This window comes from Semicossyphus pulcher, unplaced genomic scaffold, assembly GCF_022749685.1.
Source record: "Semicossyphus pulcher isolate SPU_LCO1_2020_fin unplaced genomic scaffold, fSemPul1.0.p SCAF_1, whole genome shotgun sequence".
In the NCBI taxonomy this organism is placed as follows: Eukaryota; Metazoa; Chordata; class Actinopteri; order Labriformes; family Labridae; genus Semicossyphus; species Semicossyphus pulcher.
In genome coordinates this window covers 33,873,484-33,883,418 of record NW_027211603.1, presented here as the reverse complement: position 1 = coordinate 33,883,418, position 9,935 = coordinate 33,873,484, and positions in this window count along the sequence as shown.

The window sequence follows — 9,935 nt, the reverse complement described above, 5'->3', positions numbered from 1 at the left end:
CAGAACACACACAAGAATGCTCTTAAATTTATGACTGGCGTCTGTTTTCACAGTGAGAGTAGGAGAGAGGAGGAGGTGTTGGGTGTGTTTATGTTGAGATGAGAGAGAGAGGAGAGACAGATAAGACATAGGAAAGGCAACCATTGTTATTCAGAGTCCTTATCAACCAATTCTTGTTGATTTGCCTTTTGGTCTTGTCAGAGGGTACAGTCTTCTCATTAGAATGTTTATGTGTTAATCCACTTGATTGTGAACAAAGACAATTCTACCCAGGTTCGACCAAAGAGGTCTGAGGGTCGTTGTTGATTCACCCCTTTATCTCCTAAAGGGTGGTTTCTTGAAGTGTCCAAGGACTTGATAGTCCACTGGGAAATGTTACTTTTGTCACCTTTATGACTTTTGAGTGTAAAACCACTGAGAAGGTTCCAGGATGTCTGGTAAACATCCTCCCCGGTGTTAATCCAAAGGTCCATTAGTTGGAAAAGAATGCATTTAGAGGTAACACTCACCGATAAATGGCTATCAGTATTGCCACACTAGTGAGGTCCACCTCTGTCCTCGCTACATATCGATATTATTATTTATTTTATTTGGGTATTTTGAATCTTAAAATCCAAGAGACTTGGTTGGATTTTTGCACATATTCTGCCCGTACATCTACACCTTATCTACATCGTCTCTCAATTCCATTTCCATTCTCACTTCACATATGCTAGCTTGAGTGGAAAAAATGCAGCACACGGAAAAGGAAAACTTTCACGTTTCCAGGTTAGCAGTCGATAGCCGGTGGGCCTTTAGACTGCACTCATGTAGCACCCTTTGTTAAGGTGTAGGGATTAGATACAGCGGCAAGCTACAATATGAACTTCTGCAGAAACAGAAAATAATGGGCTACATAAAAAAACATTTAGTAAACTCATTAAAATCACTACACATTAAGAGGAAACAAAATCTCATTGTTGTCCCTATAAATATACAACACTTTTGCTTATAGTTCTCTAGACTGGAAAAGGGTTTTTAGTTAGTTAAATATATAGCAAACTTTCAGAAGGTCTGATACTATTTAATGTATATATTGATTAAAGCGGTTACATTTATATGGGTAATAACACATACCTTTCATTTACGGAGTGCCTTCCATGATTAACACGACACGGTGTTGCACATGGTCAGTAAGTCAGCATCGCCGCAGACTCGCTGTTAGAGGCTTTAATGCACTGTCACTCCGCACTCAGAGGTGTGGGACGGTACTTAAAGTGGCCGACCCTCCATGAAAGCGTGCAAACGGTGTGGAAGTGTTTAGGGATAGGGTGTAGGGGGTGGTCTGAGAGAGCCCATGGGGACAGGAAATTCCCTTCAAGGGTGGGAACCAGACGTTCCAACAGGCTGGTTGGGAACACCAAGAAGGATTGGTAGTAGATTATTAGATAGTTATTATGATTATAGCATCAGAACTGGCAGTTAACAGTAGGTATAAACCACATACAACTCACCTGATTTATGTTAGCAATGCATATTTTATATATACAGTAGTTGGTGAAGTGAACCCTTTTGCTTATTTAGCATTAAAGGCCTAAGCTTTGAAGCCATTTGATAAATATGTAATAATGATGCTCACCACATTGGTCCTGCTAAATTTTTTGTCCCACAGCTTCTCTAGCCCTCCAATCTGTCTTTCTTTTCACTTTACTCTCTTTCTCTTCTCCTTTCCCTCTATTACCCCTCCCTCTGTCCCCCCTTGACCCCCATCTCCCCGCCTGCCAATTAATGCCAATCAGGCCAGCGGTGGGCTGATGTGGTGGGAGGGTTTGGGACTGGGACCACCTGGCTATTGCTCACGGCTGGCCGCTCCTCGCTACCTGTCAGGACCAGGCCTCTCACACCGCCCTGTGTTGTACACCACTGAGGAAACCTGTGTCCGCTATTGTTAATTGATGCCTACACACTCCTTCACCCACTGTATGTGTGTGTTTGTGTGTATCTTTTTTTCTATCCTGTTAACCACATTATCCTTCTGAGGGGTTAGGGGTTGCGAGGGGACTTCTGTAGAGCTAGGGTTAGTTTAGATTCCATAATAGTATAATTTATAGAAATGTCTAAACAGTTTTACAGTTTGGGATTATAGGAGGCTGTGTGTCAATCACAAGCTTTTTTTTAAAGACACAATTCACGATGACAGTTATGTTATTCCCCAGTAACACTGACTACAGCAGCAATCATGTTGAAAAGAGGGGTGGGCAAAAAAGTGATTGTTCAGGGCAAAACTTTGATTTGATTTGGTTGCCCTTCCCATAGCAGCATAGTGTGTATTGTTTTTCGTTTGCTAGCAACAGGGTCACATGCCCCATGTCCAACCATTGGCCAATGTTGGCTTTTGACTATAGGCTTCCAGGTTATAGATTACAGAAAGGTTTTAGGTTGTGAAGATGCTGCACATGCACAAAAGCCCAAATAACTCCTGCTGTTACCATGTGTGATATTTGCTAAACAGAACTACTGTAGAGGGAACTGTAAAGGGAAACTATTTAACATGAAGCTATTTTACTGTAAAATCTATACAGGTAATACATAAGCAAGTTTGTTTTGTCATTTTCTTTTGGTAGTTGCTGTAGTTACTTAAAGAATATTTATTGACAAACTCGTTCATGTGGTGTAACCTGTTCCCTCCCAGGTCCCTACACCACAGGCTGAAACTAAATTTCCATTATTAGAAAATATTTATTACAATTAAGAAGGTGAAAATAGTAAAGAAGACGACAGCCGAAGATTAACACATTGGACAGAGCACACACTCGCACGTAAACACATACACACAAAACAAAACTACACAGATGTCCACACAGGTAGGGCCAGGACCATAACAAATGTTTTTAAATGTAATGACTTTCCAAATGTCCCAGTGGTGAACGAGTGATTATTACGCCTTTATTAACATTATGATCAGCGAGTGCAACCCGCTGCAGGGCACCAGGAACTTTATTCCACACAGACGAAGACAGTAGACCTATGGCTTATTAGTGTAGAACTGAATACAGGGAGACACACTGTGATATGTTCAGTGATCACAGTCTTGTGGGGCCACTGCAGATGGGTGGCTACACTATCCACTGCTGACAGGAGTCCTTTTAATCTCAGGACTGACAGAACAACTAAAGCACCACAATGCCATCAGTTTAGTTTAGTTCTGAACCTGAAAGTTCATCAGATTTACTGCAGATGTATTTTCACAGCTGTAAGAAGTCTCATCGTGTATGGCTGCCAACAGCCCTTTCAGTTTCACTTTCAGCACCACTTCAGTAACGTCTGTCAGGGCCTGAGTGTGGTCTGCTTTGTATTTCCTGTGAAGGACACATTGATTTATATATATTTTCAATTGTACCAGTTAAAGTTATTTACAAAGAACAACTTGTATAACAACTTCGGCTTTGTCACTTGAACTGTTGCAGTTTGTTTATGAGGAGCCATTGTGTTTCACTTTGTCTCGATTATGCAGTTTAGTGTTTATGAAATCTCAAACTCAGTTTACCAGACTGACTCACAAAAATGTTGGTTGGATGGTTATCAACAGACGTAAAGAAATACTCATGTTTTAAAGGATGATAACAGACTAGACTAAACGAGCTGACTTGCAAACAAATTCAATGAAAGACCCAAATAAACAAGCTTATTTCTTTGTGCAGAAGTGCTAACTAGTTTTCTATTAACTAAAAAAATACATCAATGGGCCACACTGTTGCACGGTGACATGTTCCTGCAATATTATGAACACTTCCACTCTGAAGTTTATGATGGGAATATTGCATTAATGTTTGGTTCATGTATTTATTTGTTTATTTATTTATGTGTTTTGCTATGTTGGCTAACTGGCAAATTGTCTGCGATAGCAAACAAGCTAATGTTTGCTTGTTTGCTAACAGTAGCTAGTAGCTGACTGGCTAACCTTAGCCTCGGCAGATAATGCAACGATATTGGCTAATAGAATAGAACAATCAGTAGTTATACACATTTGCCATTGGCCAAAATCAACACCAACAAGTTATTTGTCAAGCTAGATAACTGACATACACACTCATAGTATTTTGGTAGTCATAACGTTAGCAAGCATGTTAAGGTTAGCCAAGTAGCTCTAACGTAAATACACTGCATTAAACTAGCATTGTGCTTCATAACCAAACGGCAAATTACGCAGGCAAACCAGCAAATCAGCACAAGCATTAGCGAACATTAGCCAGCTAAATCCACAATATCTATATATATATATATATATATGTGATATATTTCAGCTTACTTTTCCAATAGCAAGAAAAGCTAGTTGTGGGTCTGTTTTGAGCCCCAAAAGCAATCGAACTTCTCTCCATGATTCGCATGCCCTGCCGATGTTGACTCTAGTTTTCCGCCTGACCTCAGTCACATTTGACCAGATGGGCTTCACTAGATAAAACTTTTTTTATTTTTTTATTCTTGTGTGTAGTTTGTGTTGGTGTTGTTGTAGGTGCCGGTCATTTGTTGGCATTATTCGTCTCCATTTCACAGCTTGCAGTTGCACAATGTTGACTGTAGTGACAGAGAGTGAGCTCTAGGCAGAGGTACTCGCAAGCGTGCATATACGTCACATCCTCTTGTTTTCACGGATAAACCAGTCTGAATGCTTTACATAAAAATCAGCCCACAGGCTGTTAGAGACAATGGAGGAAGTTGGGGAAGGTCTCAATTTATCAGTTCCTCTACTATCCCTTCACACATTGGCAATATAAAATCATACATGTAAAATCTTACACAATGTACGTTTAAATCAAAGCTCAAAGGTATGCGTAATTAGGGGTGTGGCCAAATTGAGCGACAGGTGGGTCCACCTAGATGTCTGCTAGGTGTCACCTCAATTCTAGCCACTAATCTTGGCTGTGTGTAAGCAAAAACAGAAGTATTTGTTTAGTTTATCCAACCGCTCTCTCTCCCACCCAAGATGTGTTTGATTACATGAAATCCAAAGCAGTCATCCTTAGTTTGAGCTATGTGCTTAACCATGTGAGCTACCAGTGTACTATAAGGTGGATTTACTTCAACTTATGTGTGTAAGTGAACTTTCTTAACAAGCTAATGTGAGGAACTTTGGATTTGTGTAAATATTGGCGACCCCTATTGTCAAAGGTCAATAGGGGTCACTTTGCTGATCCTGTCCTTTAGATACCAAACAAGTGTTTTCTGATAAAATAATCTCATCCTGCTGGCTTTTGACTGTCAAACGTGTCTCACTGTGAATCATCATTCATGGACATGTGTACAAAGGCACTTCCAAGCTACATGCTGTAAATCCACAGTGAGAGTGGTGATAGACTTTACTAATGGTAAACGGACTGCACTTATAGAGCTTTTCTAGTCTTCAGACCACTTCATGTCACATTCACCCTCACACGCGCGCACACACACACACATACACACACACACACACACACACACACACATTATTACAATGTTAGCAGAGGCTGCTCTGCAAAGTGCCAATCCCCAATCAGGTTCTAACCACTCACACAGTCACACACTGTGGCTATGCCTTCTGGAGCAATGGGGTTCAGTGTCCAAGGACACCTTGACATATAGACCACAGCAGCCAGGGATCAAACCTCCAACATTAGTAACAATAGTCAGTTCCTCTGATGGTATGGTTTGCTTTTGTTGGTCATATAGAAGCATCAGTATAATTCAAATTATCTTTCATAACCAGTTACAAACTCCTCACTCTACATTTAACTTTACATACGTAACAAAACTTAACCTAAGTAACTTGCGTACTTATTATAACTCAGACTATGATGTTTTACTAAACCTGACCGAGTAGTTTTATTGCTAAAACTCACCACACCGCTACTGATCCACAAACTTAACCACGTGTTTACAACGGGTTCGTCCTGAATGCCTTTTGCAGGTACTCTCCAGCTGTCATACAGGGCTTTTTGGAGAGTTGTTTACTGTATGTCATACATGTTGTTTTGTGTCATTGACTGCTAACATATTGTGTTGTCTAAGTATGAGCATGTGTGGCTGTGTTAGTTTGCTTTCTTTCACTAAAGAGTAAAACATTCTAAATGTGTACAATGTTGTCATTGAGTAAAGTAGCCTAAGCATGAAATTAATTTGAAAGCAATCAATGTTGTGCAACATTTAGTTTAAGCTAGTTTCTCTCAGGACCTCCAACATATATTCCCTTCCAGCTCCCCATATAGGAAAAAAGTGCCCTACACACGTACTACTTTCTCTTGTTGGGGTAACATTCGCTAAAAACTACAGCCAGTTGTTTACAAAAATGCCTGAGCCTTCTAAAGTCATGAAACTTTATATATTTGTAACTCCTCATTAAAGATTTATTTCTTTTGAAGAAACCAGCAGGCTGGAGGTTGAGTGCCACTGACAGAGTAGGGACGTCAGAAAGTTTGGAGAGACTGACTAACACGATGTTGGTTTTATTATAGTTAGGGTTTTAATTGAGTCAATAGAAGAATGTCTTCTTTCTGTGTGTGATTGTGTGTGTGTGTGTGTGTGAGAGAGAGAGAGAGAGCGAGAGAGAGAGAGAGAGAGAGAGAAACTAAAGCAGTCCTGTCACAGTGCCTCGTAGCCGCCACACCATTACCCAGGAGTCTTAGCTGCAGCCCTCCGTTTCAGAACTCAAGATCCTTCTAGAAATTGTGCCTGATCTCTGTGTTAAATAATGCATCAACAATTTTTTTTTGTAATGTAAAAAAGCGAGCTTTTAGCAGCGTTAGTGGGACAGTAATGCCACCTGACAATCGCTCCCCGAAGCCTTGACTGTGGCCTGCAGGAAAAGAGTCAGACTCGTTGTGATTGACAAGGACAAAAAGAGTAGTCCCACTTCTGTTTTTGAATTGTCAACCACAGCTGTGGGATTTGAGAGTGGAGGATGAAACCGTGACTTTGACTATAAGAAGAAGGACTTTAGCATGACAAGTGTGATTACAATATCCAGGAAAGTCATTTAGGGCGCCAAGGTAAGAGACAGTCTCAACAGGACATTCAATTATTTATAACACTGGGGAGAGTGGGTACTTTCAAGGCCAAACAGCTTACAGCCGCTACGAGGAGAATGTATTCTCACATACTTCAGCAGCACCTACTCAACTATTAACGGTTACAATAAAACTATTCATGTAAATGTTTCGCAACCAGGCTCCACTAAACCTCCAGTTTTCGGAAGTTTACCTATCATGACACTAACAGACACTTCTGTAATGGAGGAAGTAATCAATAAAAAGGAAGCTATGATGGAGGCCTGTTAGGAAACCTGTGACCTCTGATCAATAGCAGAGACATGTATTTGTGTTTGACAGAGTGTGTAGCTTTGAGATCCACCACACTTCAACATGTGGGTTTAATTCGATAGCTGCTGGGGAAGAGAATTCACACATACCCTGCTGCTTCCATTCTTAGCTCTATGATTAAGTCCAATTATTCTCCCTCGCTTAACCAGTCAGAAAAACAATCAGAAGCATCTTGAGTGGAAGGTTCAGTATGAATATAAAGGACCTGTAGTGTAAGCTTACTTGGAGCAATTAATACACCCACAGTGTACCCCCCCCACACACAAACATACAGGGCCGGCCCGTGGCATAGGCAGTATAGGCAAATGCTAAGGGCGCCGTCAATCCAGGGGGCGCCACAAATGGGGGAAGAAAAAAAGTGTAACTTAAAACTAGTTGGTATTATTATGTGTTAATATGAAAATAATAAACCCACATTAATTTAACTGCATAGCAAAGCCTATTAGATAGTAATAATAATGTACTTGCCACCTGGGGGGATGGTCGCTTTTTGACGTAACCCCCAAGCTCGAAAAAATGTCTAAACGTCCCAAACTGTCTGGTGCCCAGGGGAGGAAAAAAAGAAAAGAAGAGGAGGAAAAACGAGACAAAGACAGAGGTAACGTAACGTTACAGTAATTATGATGTCATGACATTATTTGTCTGTTGCAGAACGATGATAACGTCGTTAACCATTAGCATAACATGGTTTGCTAATCAAATAGCTAGGTCGCCGGCGCCTCAGCTGAGTTGTTAGTTTTAACGTCAGTTAATTTTATGGAAGGGCCTAAGCTGTTATGGAAAATACTAATGTAACTACTCCCACCTTACCTTCCTCAGGGAAACGTGTAAATATTAGATCTATTCAGCAGGTGTTATAATGTTAAATTTGTTTCCATTTTTATTGACATCTGGTTAGCTCACGTTTCCCCAGCTTGTAATAGTCAATCAAAATGCTATTCCTTTTCCTCCCCTTTATATGTTATAGTTGTAAGCCTAGCTGTTTGTTGTGTTACAGTTCATATTGTCTAAAGTGTGTTTATAGTATTAAACTTTACATCAGTGTTAAAGTGCACATCATTAATGTTATAGCATAACCCAAATGCTATATTATACTGCAGTTTACGGCTTCTTTGCATTCTGCTAATCAGCATTTCACTGTAATGACAATAAAGTTTAATCTAATATAATTTGCATATCAGAAAAAGTACATTGTGTATTATACATGTACAGTATAGTGAACATCATGCATGTATCTCTTAGGTTTTTCATTTATATTATTTCATTTCATTTTATTCTTGGAATCATATGTTTATTATTAGACTCCTCTTCTCTCTTCAGATGCGCTGTTGAGATTTCTCAGTCCCACCCCTTCAAATCTTGGGCCATCTACTACATCAAGCCCTCCTCCTGTCACCTCCACCTCAGCAGCACAACCCAGCAGTGATGCAGCAGCATCAAGCGCTCCTCCTGCTGCTCCAATAGACCCTGCTGACTGGCCATCTCCTCTAACTGATAAGGTATGAACAGAGTTGGTACATAGGTCCATTTCACATTGAAAACAGCTTCACATTCCCTGAACAAAAGGACGAACGAAGGTGTCAACATGTGTAGTTTAACAGACTTGCTCTCATAAGCATAAACCATGTGGTCTCAAATCAGTTGTCATTTGATGATGTTGTTGATGACTTTGCTGCAAGAAAGACCAGGAGAGTAAAGCTGTAGCAGGTGATGTGAGGTTGAGGAGGTGGTGGTGTAGTTTTTATAATTTATTTTATATCACTTGTTTACACTTTTTATTTTATGAGTATTTAAATCTCATACTTTATCTAAGCTATTTATATTGTATTTCATATATTCATTTCATATTTTTTTGTATTTCTTTCTTTCTAATTCTAAGTATTTTGATTGGCAATTGCTTTCTTTAAACAAAAGATTGTCCAAGACAAAGCTATTCAGTTTCTTGTGAGTATATGTACACTAGCAGTGATATTTACTGCGATGCAAGGGGGGCGCCACCTAAAATATTGCCTAGGGCGCCAAATTGGTTAGGGCCGGGCCTGCACACACATACATAATGTAAATGTTATGATTAAATGGTATTTAGATGCTCATTAGCAAGCCCTTCTTTCCAATATTCTGGTCGTGAGAAACCTGGTTGTAAATATCCCTGTATACATGGTCATGACAGTATCCAGGTTTCTGATTATCTGTGTGCTGCCGTGTCTTCATTTCTAACCATCTCCATCACTGTTCTGTCCTAACACAGAATGATCAGAAACCTGGATCAGGTTTTTACACAGTCTTATGTTTGCTATCGGAGTAGTCCAGGAAGCATATTCAGTTTTCTTATAAAAGTTGATTGTTCTGTATTTGAAACTTTTATGTTGCTGTCTTAAATCTGTTGTCTGTTTTTGTGAAACTTTTTATGCTGCCGTCTTGGCCAGGACTCCCTTGTAAAAGAGATGCCTGGTAAAATAAAGGTTAAATTAAAAAAAATTAGTGTGTGAAGAGGTTTCATTACCATGTAAAATTCAGTAAAGGGGGACTCTATTTACAGTGTGTGTTTTGGTCCTGATGGTGAAACATCTCAGCAAATATTGTGTAATATGTGTATAGACATTA